Source organism: Dipodomys ordii, unplaced genomic scaffold (assembly GCF_000151885.1).
Source record: "Dipodomys ordii isolate 6190 unplaced genomic scaffold, Dord_2.0 Scaffold62, whole genome shotgun sequence".
Lineage (NCBI taxonomy): Eukaryota > Metazoa > Chordata > Mammalia > Rodentia > Heteromyidae > Dipodomys > Dipodomys ordii.
Window position 1 is genome coordinate 5,294,388 of NW_012267278.1, and position 15,806 is coordinate 5,310,193.

Consider the following 15,806-nt stretch of genomic DNA (forward strand, 5'->3'; position numbering starts at 1 on the left):
CTCTTCTCAGTTTCAGAAATTAAATATATGTGGAATTCTTGAATGTTTTAAATACTAATTTCTTTGTTGTGATGGTTTCAAAAGCTTTGAAGCATTTTATGTTTTATCACTTAACATTTTCATAGGTGATGTATATGTCACCAGCAGATTGAAAAGGTGTTATTTTGTATGGCGATAGGAGAAGGTAGAAACTGGAGAAATACAGTTCTTTTTGTATAATTTGAGTTATAAGAATGATTGTAATAAAAAGAGACAAAGGACATGACTACCAAGCATGCATAGAAATAGTGCTGGGTGGGTATAGCTCTGTGTGTGTGTGTGTGTGTGTGTGTGTAGGCAAGAGGGGAAGGGATGTGGTTTGATTAAATACACAAATGGCCCTAGAATCCATTATCCTGCATTGAGACTTTGTTCTAAAGCTTTCCTTTGTGCTGGTTCTATTTGGTTGTATTTTTTTCATTCACTCTTTGAAAGTTAGTTTCTTTTAAATCCTTCACAGTTTTTCACTGTTTTCCTACACAGATGCAGTAAATGAGGGTATGTTTAGTGGTTTTATTTGTTTATTTATTAAAAATTTCAAGTACTGAATATGTTAGACCAGGAGCATTTGATTTCAGCCCTGGATGATGAAGCTCAACCTATTTTGCCCATGGAGCTGCAAAAGTCATCTTGTAATGGGAAAACCCTACCTTCCCAGTACAGAATCAGTGCCCACGAGTTCGCTTTCCTGAACGTGCACAGAGCTTGATGGTGAAGGATGTGACTTTCCTACTACTAAGAAAATACTGGCAACATGAAACTACTCTGCTTTGGTATAGGCATATCACTGAACCACGTACCAAGGAAGCGTGCATCTTTGTACCTTGGCACAGCAGCTAGTATGGTGCTGTGCATTCAAGCGCACTTGAAAGAAAGCAACGCCGCTGTAGAAGGGGATGTTCCATCCCGCACAAGGGTTGCAGCCCCCACATGGGCAGGACCAGCGCAGGATATTGGCCAGCTCCAGCTCAGCAGAACAAGAATGGTGGGGGCTGGGGTGATATCACCGGTAAGAGATGAACGTGGGGGAAACTTCGCCAGACAGTACCATTGACAGCTTTTGGCTGTCTCCTGAGCTGGATTTGAGGAGCCAGGGTGGCCCACAGCGATAAGAAAAGCAGGTATCATCAGAAAGTGGGATCGACAGAGATGCCCCATGGTGGTCTGCAAAGGTTATTCCCAAGCATTTTATTGGAATGTCCCTTTCCTAGGTCTGCCCAAAATAATTGGGAGAAGGGTTAAGTGGGCCTGGGCTGGGATGATGGTTAGACTGCATGCAAAGCAGTCATTCATGGACCTCAGAGCCAAACAATGTTGCATGAATGTCTCAGTGTATTTGTAGGTTTTGCCCTGGTCATTGTATTCTCACTCCTTTCAACTCTATTGCTCACAAGATGTGTCCTTGGTGACGGGGCACTATTCATATTTGCAGCAGGAACAGAGACAGAATTCCTTTCCACAGAGCTACAGAATCAGGAAGACTCAGGAGAATAATAACTGCCATTACGACTCATTTTCTGCCTTTGGTACTAAACTCAAATTCAAACAAACACTTCCCTACATAGCAAGTTTGATAATTTAAAAAAATACTTCAAAACACAGTGTGCTGTGGTTTTTAGTTGAATGTAAGTCCAACAGAGTAGGGAAGAAGATCTTATTCACCAGTTTTCTTTCATCCAACGGTTGGCCTACTACTCAACATTAGGTGCCGAGAGACCTTCGTCTTCAGGCAGCAGTTATTAATTTGATCCATATTAAACATAAATTCAGCTCCTTATCTTCATTTTCTGAAATTATAGTTTTGCTCAACCAAAAAGCATTGCTGAAATATACTCTCCTAATTAAAAGAAGTTCTGTAAGATAAAAATGATTACTTAGAGAGAATGTTCAAACTTTGCCACCCTAAAGACAGAGTATGAATTAACTAATTATCCTCTCTGTGTTCTGGAAACTGTTTCTTATGGCAGAGAAGAACAGATATTAGACAGTTGGATTGTTTGCTTTTTGGCATGACAACAAGCACTAATGTCTCGCAGGAGGCTGAGCAATGTTCACAAGCCGTCCATGGGATGATTTATTTTTATGTCTTACTGACATATGTTATGGGCAGTGGAATGTGATGTCTTCTCTTTTCCCTGTGGCTTGTTAAGTATTTAAATGAGCAGACAGAACCATGCATCTCCTTCCTCCAGGAGCCCTGTGGGTCATGATTTTTCATCTTTCTCCTTATTGAAATAGACAAGAATGGAAATGTTTGCAAATGGGGATTTCTTCCTAATTTAGCAAGGTTCAAGAAAGTGCTAACTTCTTTCCAAGTATTATCTTAGAGTGAGTGCTCTTTGGTCAGATTTCCTTTCTCACCTCAGACACGATAGGGAGTCAGAGCTTGGAGGAAATTTGGTGATCTCCACTTAAGCTACCTGCAATCACAGACTGTCATCCTTGCTCTGATAGATCCATTATGTCGCTGATTTTCCTGTTCTAGAACTTAAGAATTGGGAAGAAAAGAATAATAAAACCACTTGCAAAAAAATATATACCCTAGTGAGTCTGTGTCAATTAAAGGGATGACCTGATGCAAATAGCACATCAGTGCCAATTTTGTCATTTAAGAATTTTAAGATCAGAAGCAATTACATTCAATAGCACCTTGTTTTTATGTGTCTACCCTTCATAGCCTTGGTTAGTAAGTCAGCCAGCACCATAATTTACACTGACATCTAATTTCAGCAGATCTGCAAGCAATCTAACAGAAGATGGAGATACTGAGAGGAGAGGGGTCCAACTTCATCACTGCACACATAAAGATTCATTATTTTTGCCAATTTCAAAAGTGAACCTTATACATATCTATGCTTTCCCCCTGGTTTTGCATATCTCATTACTTGAATTCATTTGTGTTCTAGAAAAATGATTTCTGCATAAAACTAGATGTTTAAACACTTAAGCTGGTTTCAGAAAGCACCTAAGTATAGTTGTAACATGGATTTAACACCTACAGAGATTTGTTTTTTTTTCTATTTTAGAGAATTTGTTACAGAAAGAACAACCCAATAATCTTAAAGGATATTCATCAAAGAGGTTCTATTTTGTGGTACTGACAATATTGAGGTTGTCTTTCTAGTTGGGTGTAATTTCTCTTGTCTAGAACCATAATAAAAAAGGTTTTTGGCTCCTATAATTCCAAGTTCATGGCTGTGTTGTTTGGTAGCTGACTCAAATAATTTACATTTGATTCCTTTTTGGAGAATTAACATAATTAAAAAAAACTATGGGGCTACCTTTGTCTATTTCTAATTGAGAGGTCATCAGATGAGAGTCTTAGAGGGGAAAATGTCAGTGCTATTGAACACATGTGGTAGAGACAGGTATGAGGCAGATGGGTTTTCTTGATGTTGGTACTGTTAATATGTGGGGAAAAGTCTTTATTGTGGGTGTGTCATGTGAGTGAGATGCCTGTACCTGCTACATTCCTGGAGCATTTGTCAGTTGTGACAAACAAAAATGTCTCCTAGCAGCAAGGTCTCATTTGAGAGCCACTAGAGTGGAAGAAGAGATAACACAAGGGGAGAGTCAGGAACTAGAAATACCAGTTGTTGTTGTTTATTTTTTAAGAGATACTGTCTTAAACACATTTGGATCCTTTTTGTTGTGTTTGGGCCTCTGGTGTAGTCCAGTCCTTTCTACAGTTAGAGGAATCATGCCAACATCCCAGTTAGTGTGTGTGTGTGTGTGTGTGTGTGTGTGTGTGTGTGTGTGTATTTATGTATTATTTGCAGGTACTAAGGTTTGAACTTAGGGCTTCAGGCTTACTAGGTAAATGCTTTGCCCTTTGAACCATACCACCATACCTCTATTCCTTTTGCTCTGGCTATATTTGAGATAGAGTCTTGCGTTTTACCCCAGACCATTCTGGACAGGAATTTTTGTATTTTGTGCTTCCTACCACAGGTGGGATGACAGGTGCATGCCACCATCCCCAGCTTTTTTCCTGTTGAGATTTTGCTCTGGCTGAGTTAGGCTCATAATCCTCTTCATCCTAGTTATCCAACTAGTGGCCATACATTTTTCCCTCCACATTTTTCATCTACCATTTGTAGACAAATGTCTGATATAATAACAGATTACAGTCAATTACATTTATTTGAAAAGTGTTACTTTCAATAGGAAAAGATGTAGCTACTTGAGATATGTTCTTATCCATGACTTCCCTCACTAATTTCAGTCAGAGTCACAACTTTTTACTAAGTTAAAGTTTACTCTTTTCCTCCCCCTTCAGCTGTTGCAGATTGAAACCAGGGCCCTTGCACAAGTGAGACAAATAGTCTATCAGTGAGCTATATTCCAGCCCCAGTAAGTTTAAATGTGAGGTGGAGAGTAGAAGGCTGGGCAAGTATTTAATAAATACAATTTTATAAGATGCAGTGATTCTGTGGATGGATGGTAATGAGGTTAGTACTATGATGTGAATGCACTTAATGTCATAAACCTGTACACTTAAAACAGGCTAAAAGGGTAAATTTTATGTTATATTAATATTACTACAACTTTAAAAAGGTAGGAGTGGGCGAGAGTAAAGGAACAAAGAGGATGCTTGGGTTAGACAGGTTTGGCTTGCACACTGCTGATGAGCATCCTGGTCAGCAATCCATCTTGTCCTGATTCCCTGTCCACAGTTTACCAGACTGACAGCATTTTGCTTCTGCCTGTGATGCCGTTATTCTTTCAGTCGATGCTGCTTCTTGTTTTGAAGAAGATGTATGAAGGCACAGATGAAAACCTTCTGAATTATTCTGTCAGGTCCTTTGTATTTGAAAGCTGTTGTGGTTGCCGTCAGAGATCTCTAGACTTGGTACGAAAGACAGAACTCCGTGTAGTAGTCAAGTGCAGATTTTAACTAGTTAGGATATTCCATTTTTTGGATGCACATTTTGGAGGATCTTCCTGCTCCCAACCCTACTGGGCTGTCTTCACTCTAGAGATTGATCTACAGGAGACATTCAGGGCTATAGCAGGAGAACACCGAAAATGGTCACTTGCTCACCTGGTTTCCTTAGTGTGGAACCTGGCTACGTTCTGACTATGCCTGGAAAAGCATGCCTGCAAGGACACATGGGTAATGCTGAGCACATCCAATAGGATGCAGGACCAAAAAGGCCTGGGCATCTTGTTGGAATCACGTATTTGTGGTGAGAGACTTGTTTATTCCTCTCTCAGTTCTCCCTACAGTGTCTTGCTCTGTCACCAGAACTTAAAAGTTGAGATTATAATTTCAGTAAAATATATATTTTAGAGATAAAACATACTGAACCCATTAATGCTTTGTTTTGAGTGGTTTATTAAAAAACTATTTTGGGTAGAAATTAAAAGAAAACCCCTGGTGTCTCAATGAAATTTTTCACTTTTCTTTTAGGATAAGAATGGCAAGGCAGTGTACTAAGCCTTACAAAGTCCCTGGACACTTTAATCATTTAGACAGGTAGTCAAATTTTTTTTTGCAATATAAGCCAGTTTTTACCCTTAAATTTGCAGATGGGGTTGGTGATCCAGAAGTAACGCCATCATAAAATTCCGTTATCTAAAAGAAAGTGAATAAAACACAGCTAAAAAGAAATAAAAATATAAAGTTATGGCAAGATATCTCAATCAAGTTAATCTTCTGTGATATGCAACTCGATTACAAAGAAGAGGCTTTTAGATAACTGGAGTGCAAACGTATTTTTTTGTGGGGGCAATGTTGGGGTTTGAATTCAGAGCCTCATGCTTGCTAGAAAAATATGTGACCTATCGTACATCCATGCCTCCTCAGGTCCATTTTCGTGATTTAGATATTTTTCACGTATGGTCGTGCATGATTATTCTCCCTCAAAGCTGGTTCCTTACCATGATTCTTTAAACCTGTTATACCTGATGTGTACCTGGGACCAGATGAGATGCATTCACCCATAGTTATCTGTTGTTTGTCCACTTTACCCAGGCAGGTTATATTTACATGCTGGAGATGCAGCACTGCACAAGTCATAACCTTCTCTGCCCTTATGAGATGTATAGGCTATTGGCAGGGATAGTCTGTCAACGTGGGAAATTAAATAAAAAATACTCTCTGTTAGAAGTTTTCTCATGTTAAAGGCTGGGTCGTCGGCCTGTGATGCCGAAGGGAGGTGATGAAACCTTGTAGATAATAGTAGAACCTGGTAGAAGGGAACTATTGAGGTGTGTTTTTGCAGATACTGAGTCTCAAGCCCCTCCTGTTTCTCTGCTTCCTGGCTACCTAAGGTGAGCAGCTTTGTTTTATCCTACCTTCCACACCTACACTGTACTCACCATGAACCCCAAACAATGGAGCTACTGGCCTCAAGCTGATGCCTACAAACCCAGGAGTCAAAATAAATCTTTCTTCTTCTTAAGTTGATTTTCTTGTGTCTCAGTGGCAGAAAGCTAACACTGATCCCTAAAATCATCACCCTCTCATTTTTCCATCAAACATTAATCTGAATACTGCTAAAAGGGGATTTGGAAAAGGTAACTAAGAACCTTGAAATAGGGAAAGGATTCTGGGTCCTCCAGGTGAATGAACTCTAACTCTGTGATCCCCAAGGAGCAGAGAAATTTCTCAGCTAGTCACCGAGATGCTGTTGAGAAGTAAACAGGGAGAGATGAGGCTGAAGACAGATTATGAGGGGAAGGCAGGGTAAAACTGTGTCAAGGACTAGAATGTTCACTGATGGCTTTGTATTCATCAAGAGAAGGATACAATGAGCCAGAATGCTAACGGCAACCTTTAGAAGCCGAGGCAGATTTTGACTTCTGGCTGGCTAAAAGAACTTGGGGATTGTTTTATAGCCACATGGAACTGAATTCTGCCTATCACTCCATTTTAGTATATAAGTATGTCTTTCTTCCTTAAGTCTCCTGAGGAAAAAAATGAGGCAGCCAACACCTTGATTTCAGCCTCAGAAGAAAACCAACAAAGACCATTGGACTTTTGACCTACAGAGGACAAATGTGTGCTGTTTTAAGCAGCTAATTTATTACAACAGCAATAGGAAACTAGCAGAAAAAAATCAACAAGACAAAGTTGCAAAGTTGCTGGTGGGTTATGAATATGAAGGAGTAAAAGTCAAACCAGAAAGGAAGATATGCAGTGATAACACCTGATGTGGCATTTCCAGGGAAGGCTTCACTGAAAGGGAGATTTTTAAGAAAAGGTCTTGAAGGACAGTGAGATTAGCTCTGAAGATATTTGGGTGAAAGCATGCAAGGGAACAGTAAGGCAACAGTAAGAACAGTAGTCTTGAGGCAGGAACAGATTTGATGAGAAGAAAGGCAGGTGAACTGCTAGAGCTGAGGCAGAATGAACCCAGGGAAGGGATGGGAGTAGAAGCCATTTTCTGAGGACCTCTTCAGTTATAGCAACAGAATTTTTGGTATTTTCCCCCCAGAAACAGAAATCTTAAGAGATTTGAATCAGGGAGGGAGTAAAAAGATTTTGTTCTTCAGTAGGGTCACTCTGCCTTTTGTATTGAGAACAGACTACAAGACTCATAGGTAGAATCAGGAGTTATCTGCAAGATGGTTCTTGCTGAAATCCAACAAGAATTGGTGGTGGCTTGGTCTCAGACCTAGGTGGTAAGAAGTGGTTATGTTTGATTTCTTTTAAAAGTATAGTTATTGCTAACAGGATTTACTCAATGGCCAGTTGTGAGACAGTGTATGTAAGGAAAAAGAATGTTTTTTCACAAAGCTCTCATGAAATGGAAACTCAGGTTAATAAAACTGCCTAGTATTCCAGGATTTAGTTGGTGATCTCATTTTTTGTGTAGGGGAAGAAGAGAGAGAAAAGGAGAGAGAGAGTGTGTGTGAGAGACGGGGGAGCGAAAAGGAGAAGAAATTCTGAGATGCCCAATTGACATTTGATTCTATTTGTATTCTGCCAAGGAATTTTCTGGGGTGAAATGACTCTCTAAGATTCTGGGGCCACAGGGGAACCCTGTTTTTGTGTAAGTCTCAGCGTGATTCCTAAAGAGAACAGAGATGAGCAAACATCTTTAAAAAAAGTTCACATGAAGTGTATAAATAAGCATTGACCCAGTGCCAAACCCACAATATCTCGGTAAATCAGACCTTATAAAATGTGGAATCTTAGTAAGACTTGAACACCAACGTATGATGAAAGTTTTAGAGCATGTGGGACTTAAAATAACTCTGGAAAATAAAGTCTCAGGTGTGATTTGAGAACCTGACTGAGTGTGCAAAGTATTACAAATGGACAGCAGCAGCTCTTCATTGTACCTGCAGGAGATAACTCAAGGTATTTAGGTCAGTTGTATGGCAGGGCTGGTTATTAAATAATGAAAAGAGCGCCTGAGGAATCTCCGGAGGCATTTTTTTTATCGGAACACCTGGGGTACAAATATTCTATGACAGTAGTACTTGATCTTTCCACAAGATGGCAATCATGAGTTAACTCCATTTTTTTTTCTTGATAAAAATATCCATAAAGTTTACACTTTGGCAGGAAGAAATAAAGAACTATGACTTATGTGTCACTGTCATATTTAGTATTGTATTATCCACAGATGACTTATATCTCCCCCAGCCTCTATCTCCACTTACAGGTTTTATTAAACATATTATTTCTTAATGCTGTGGGAGGCATGCTACAATATTGGGATGGCAAACACCTACCTCTCCTTACTCTCACATCTCTGCAATAGGACATCGATCTTCATGGAAAGCTTGCAGAACAAGAGTTCCCCATGGCTCCAAAGTCTGAAATGAGATATTGCCTAACTCCATCTATAGAAAAGGAAAGCCAGTTAGAAACCTGGTTGTTTCTAAGTAAGGGGTGGGGAATCTTTTTTCCCCCTCTCTACCAAGGGTTATTTGTAAATTTACAAGATCATTTGTAGGCCATACAAAAAAATCAATGCAAGTCAGATGCCACGACAGCCAAAGAGAAGCATACATGTCTTTCCTTTTGTACAGAATGATCATGAGGACCAGATGTTCTCCAGCACTGAGGGATGGGACATTGGGTGTTTGTGTGCATCATGCACTACCTCAAAGGGTGAGTGTGCCACTAAGAATTTAACCCTTCGTATTTGGCATAGAATGCAGTCAACTTAAATTTAGAGTAGAAAAAAAACATTGTCCACTGTGTGTGTGTAAATGTACATATCTGTGTGTGTCTGTGTAGGGTGGGAGAGAGGAATAAAGGGAGGGAGGGAGGGAGGGAGGGAAGGAGGAGGGAGGGGAAATGTCCTGGGGGTTTAAACTCAGTGTTTGGGCACTGTTCTGAGCATTTTTGCTCAAGGCTAGTGCTCTACCACTTGAGCCTGAATTCTATTTCTGGCTGTGTGTGTGTGTGTGTGTGTTTTGGTGGTGGTGACTAATTGGAGATAAGCATCTCAAGGAAGCAGTATGGAGATTCCTCAAAAGACTCCACATAGAGCTCCCCTATGACCCAGCAACCCCACTTCTGGGCATTTAACCAAATGATCACAAAGCCATACTAAAACTACCAGCGCAATGATGTTTATCACAGCTTTATTCACCATAACTAGAATATGGAACAACCTAGATGCAGCTCAGCAGATGAATGGATTAAGAATATGTGTTATATATCACAATGGAATTCTATGCCTCCATCAGAAAGAATGACAATGTCCCATTTGTTAGGAAATGGAAAGACTAGGAAAAAATTATATTAAGTGAAGTAAGCCAGGCCCAAAGAAACATAGGTCCCATGGTTTCCCTTATTTGCAATAACTAGTATATGTCTGGGACAAGCAGAAAAGGTCAAAAGTTATGTACATATGACTATATAAGATGATGCTAAGTGAAATGAACCCCAAGATAAGGACACAAGTGGTTTTATCTTTCTTGCCGTTATTTTTAATGTATTTATAATGTACCATGTGATTTTTTTTGTTTCTTTTGTATGCTCTTCCCCCATAGTATAATCCCTGTTTTCACTGTATTTGGTTTGGTGCCCTGCATCTTTCCCCTTGAGGGGAAAGGAAATAACAAAATGTTGAAACATGGATACAGGTTGACCCATTGTAACAATGAGATGTACAAGACACTATGTTGAAAACGAACTTTACAGCTTCAAGGGTTGGGGAGGGAGGAGTTAGGGTAGTGGGGAGGGCAGGGATGGTAGGGGAAAAACAAAGGAGGAGGTAACAATGTTTGATAGGAAATGTACTCCTTACCTTACTCAGGTAACCGTAACCCCTCTGTACAGTATTTTTTACAATAAAAAATATACGCAGAAAAAAATACAAAAAAAGAGTAGCAAGGATTTTCCTGCCAAGATTGGCTTCAAATCGGAGATCCTTTGATCCCAGCCTCCTGTGTAGCTAGGATTACAGGCCTAAGCCACTGGCGCCCAACTGTTCTTTCCTGTTAGTATTGTGGTTTGAACACTAAGGTTTGTGTTTGTCAGGCAGATATTTTATCAGCTGAGCTAGACCTCCAGTCCTTCTGGCTGTGGAGACTTTTGAGACAGGCTTTCATTTTCTTGGGCCAGCCTCAACTGCAATCCTATTTATGCTTCACAAAGCCTAACTATAGGTTAAAATGGGGTCTTATGAACTCCCCCGCCCATTCCCAGTTGGTCTTGAACTCTGATCCTCTGATTCCTTCCTCCCTGAGTAGTTAGAATGTGCATAAGGGTACTTATTGTGACTTTGTTCATCTGTGATATTACATTCTCTTTTATATGATTGTGTTTTACATGATTGCCAAAAACAAAGAGAAATAAAGAATAAAGGAAAAATGTCCCAATTCAAAACCAAAATTAACCCCCATGCTAATTACTGGCTTTTAAAAATCAATTTAGTTTTATTTCTCTCTGGAATCAGTTCTGCTTTGAAAAAAAAAGAAACAAACAGCAGAGTGGCAAGGCAGATGTAAGCATTCTATCCTGGACATTGGCATTGCTGATTTGCTCTCCTTGTCACACAAATCATTATCTGCTGACAACTATGGCTTCCCTCACTGCCACCACAAGATGCATTTGACCTGCAAGCTATTTGTATATTTTTCAGCTGTGAAAGATGCATGACCTTTCATTGGCATAGAAAATCCCAATGCTTTGCCATCCTCCTTGGCGATATTCTGGGGGCATTGATCCGGTCTGGTGTGGTTTGCTTGACCTGGTTCACTGTGTTGTCTGGTTTTCATCCTACAGATTTTGTTGCCATGAGTATCATCCTTGCTGTATTTGAGAAGCTTCAGCTGAGGACTTGAGAATTTGGACCTTGAAAATGGAGAGATGTCTATGATGCACTGGTCTTTCTCTCCACTCCTCTCTGCCACTGTCCTCATGGCAAAGCACTGACAGCACTCACATGGCCATATCTGTACATTAACTTCAGCTGTTGACTCTTAAATAAGAAAATTCAGGATATAGGATATGAGAGTCCAGGTGTTAAATTGGGTCTTCATGTACCTGAAAAATGGTTGATGAGCCACTGTGAATGTAGGACACCTTGGGGAAAGAAAGCACAAATTACAACCACAGCTAAGAGACACTAGGATTAAGAACACCAGGAACTAGTTATATGAGGTCTTGAAGAAGCCACTTAACCTACCTGATATTAAATTTTCCTAGAGGCTTGAAACTTCCACATGAGAGTCAAATGAAAAGGTATGTGAGACCTTAGTTTGTGAAGTGTATTGTAAAGTTCCCCTACTCCTCCCTTTATGTTTGTAAGCTGGTCCTGGGACTTGAATTCAGAGCTTGGGCACTGTTCTTGAGTTTTTTCCTCTTTCAGGGCCAGCACTTTACCATTTGAGCCATAGATCCATTTCGGGCATTTTTGGTGCTTAATTGGAGTCTCACAGACTTTCCTGCCCAGGCTGGCTTTGAACCTCAATTCTCAGATCTCAGCCTCCTAAGTAGCTAGGATTACAGATGTGAACCATCAGTGCTGGGCAGTTTCCCCCTTTTTAAAGAAACATTATTGTGTAGGTAAAACTTCAATTAAGACAAAAGCACTTAAAGCATAAATTTTTAATAATTTAATTTAGTAACTCATTTTATACACACAGAAACTCCATGGCTTGAGAGAAGAATGTATGGTTTGCTCATTTTCAATGGTCTGAATATAAACACTATGGAGAACTGAATTTCAGCATGTCTCATATTATTCTCCATCCAAAATTAATTAATGCTATACAATTTTCATGCTAGAAAGAATACTTTTTTTTCAATGCATCAAAGCATATGACTAAATTCCCTTCCTCTTTTTAAATTATCTTTAAGTAGTTATACAAAGGCATTTTAATTCAACATGTCAGTTTATGAGTACAATGCATCCCGATCAATGTTACCCTTCCTGCTCCTTTTAATAAGGATTTTTCAAAAGGCAAATGAAGAAGGAAACATGGATACATTTAGGCAGAAGGGAAGAACAAATGTTATAAAAAATGCTGAATAAAATGGTTACAGATGGCTGTAAGGGTGTTGAGAGGGTCCTCAATATAAATATTTAAGTTCTCCAGAATTTTACATGGCTAATAATACATTAGAATAATTAAATTTCATTTCACAAATAGCACTTAGGAGGGTAACTCCCCGGTACTCTTCTTCATAGAGTATTTAAAACAAAACTCCTTTTTGCTTTGAGTTTAAAATGGCAGCTTTGGTTTCATGATATGCCACAGGGGAATATCACATGTGTTTTTCAATGCGCTAGTTTTCTTTCCCACTGTGTTTGTGAATCCTGTGCAGGCTTGCCTCGATTTGGGTGATAGTCACAGGTTGGCTGGGGGACCAGTCACCTGCCAGCTTGCTATAAGCAGTGGCTCAACAGGGTTTCACTGAAGCATTTATAAAGTTTCAGATGGTGGGCACCACCAGTTCCAAAGATAATTATAATAAGTGAATGTTGTCTGGAAGCCAAGGAGAGAGAGAGAGAGAAAAATCTATCTGGAATTTAGCTAAAAGCAGACAACTTTATTGTTTTACCAGACCTTGTGCATGCAGTTAAAGTATGTGGCAACAGTAGGGGACAGAAATTGTGCTCTCCCTCCTATGCCTTTCTGAACCTAGGACAAAGCAATTACATTTTTTAGACAAAACTATTTAGAGGACAACCAATTTCACTGCAAGTATCCTGGAATCCAACAGCTTTACATGGTTCTGGTTGGAATGACATCTTTAAAATTGTGTCTCTGCTGCTGTGTGACTCCTAGCGTTTAGTGTAATTTGGTGGCAGTAACCGTATGACTCGGTACCTACTGTGTGTAGTGCCCTGTGGTGGGTTGATGCCATCAGGACTGGGAGGTTGTGCTGTGGTTATGAGGGATGCTTTTGAAGGGCTTTTCTGGGAGACAGGACACAGGAGAGACATTTCTTCTGTGCTGCTGAGCAGACTTGTGGCTAAGATCATTCTGTTACTCTGACTGTCCAGTGCGTTTCTTTTGAAGGAGGGTTCCTCATTCTTTTAGCAAAAGGATGATTTTCCTAGTAAACAGAATTTTCTCTACAAAGCTATCTCAAGAAATGGCTTATACTAGTCCTGAAATAAATTCTTATGGCTTAATTAAGGTTGATGCAATATGCAATTTCAGTGTTCTTTCCATCTCTGTGGAATTGCTGTTTTGTTTTAAGTAGCAGTGGCAATCACTTGTGAAAGTACAAGATGATAGTCTCAAGGAACTTTTGTAACAGCAGACTTTATTGATTTGGATGCAAGTTCTGTGGATTTTTTAAAATATAAATTCACATGTAAGGCAGTGGATGTGATTCAGATCATTCAGATGCTACTAATAGCTAAGAACAAGCATCAGATACTTGTTTGAAAAGTTGGCCACTGTTGCAATTTGCATGAGTTAACACTTTCCAGGGTGATTTGTTTTTGGATTTGGGGTTATTGCATAGGTCTTAATATTATTGGTGTCAGAATATAATCAAATTTAAAAAATATATAGTTAAACTTACAATGCCTTGCTTATATCTTTAGGATGGCTCTTTTATAGACCAAAAGTTTCAAATGTCACACTGTTGAAATCTCTTTGTGTGTAACAACTCATGTATTGGCCTTACCAATCTGTCTGTTTCTGTCGATTAGAAGCTTGTGTGCTTCAAATGCGTGAGACAGCTCAATGTCAGGCTGTACTCTGGCCTTTGGGTAGGGAAGAGTATGAATAAACACCTAGACTTCTTTGGTATGGCCATCAGCCTACTTCATACTTCATGTGTAGACTGGGAAACTGTCTGAGAGTTACAATATTCCCGCTGAGTAGTTCAGGAGACCTCTGATACCAAGATGAAAAAGATGATGTCATACACCTTTTCTGCTCATGTTTTATCTACAGAACAAGAGGTGAGGCAAGTGGAAACCAAAGACTGTATTCCTGGATGTTGAGAAGGGCCTGCAATACCATAGTATTCTTTATCCTTTCCTCTTACTTGGATGTACATGTTGGAAAACACTATTAAGTAGGAAAAGGAAAGTTATCACAGTGAGAGTCAATAATTTTCTCCAAGAGCAGCTTTTGATAGACTCTGGTGGATGGAGGAAGGAAGGACAAGGGAAGAGAGAACAAACATGTAACAAGGGTCGACACAAGGGGCACTCTGGCCACCTTCTGGGGCTTTACATAGTGACAAATGATTTCTAACTCCTAATAAAGACCAAGGAGTATTGTTTGGAACAACGTTATGTGTGGTGAGAGGCATGGCCTCCTCTCCATGATGCTATTTTCACCTGGCCCAGAAAAATAAAAGAAAAACGAAGCAGTCATTGGGCAAGGGGAAAACCTATCTCAGGCAGAGAGAATAATTTATTTCAAGCAAAGCTGGAGGCAGGAAAATGGTCTATGTGTTCCAAAGCTGGATAGAAGTTACAGTGGTTGGGGAATGGAGGCGATAAATACCAAGAAGGAGGCAATGCTGGGTAATACTGGAGGTCTGAGTTACTCCGCGTTCAATGAGAGGCTATTATGTAATTTTTAAACAACTTGATCTCAATGTTTTTTTAATCACCTTTTGCAGTAATTGTTATAATTGCAATCAAGTTAAAGGCTCTATTTTTGAACCTTAATTTATGATTCAGATACGTGAATTGTGTGTTATCTACATAAAATGGAATTAATGCCAAGGATGGGGATTAAATGAGTGGGAAAAGAAAAGAAGCAGGCACACATTAGGGCCACTCCTAAAGAGAAGCATAAATGGTGCATAGGAAGTTGAAGTCAAGGTAGCTTAAAGAAAATTGGGGGGATGTGGTCGCAGACACCTGGAGAGCACAGACTTCTGCAAAAGGAATATTTAATGGCCCCCATTTGTGAGACGTTGAATGACAGGGGGTCCATTTAACTCAACATGCTCCTATCTCACACAGAGTAGCGTTAGGGAAGTGAGGGATGGCAGCCAGGCTGAAGTGGGTTCTGAAGAAATAATTGGTGAAGGTTGCTCTTTCAAGTTAGGAGCAACAGCAGAGATGACATGTTAGTTGAAGGAGGGGAGAACGCAAGAGGAAGTTTCTTTTCTTCCTTTAGTCTTCATATGGTATAGTAGGTACGGTAGCAAATTTGAATCAATTGACAGGATCCAACAGACAGTCAGGATTTTATAACACAGGAGAAAAGGAAAACTAAAATATAAAACATAGAGAATGTTGAGTGTATCACACTGGTGGTACTCAACTCATTCCTGGTGGATCAGGGAATGAATCTCTTAATGATCAGCAAAAATTCACAGAATCCCCTGGGGAAATGGAGGACACTGAGGGGCAGGGCCTACCCGCCCC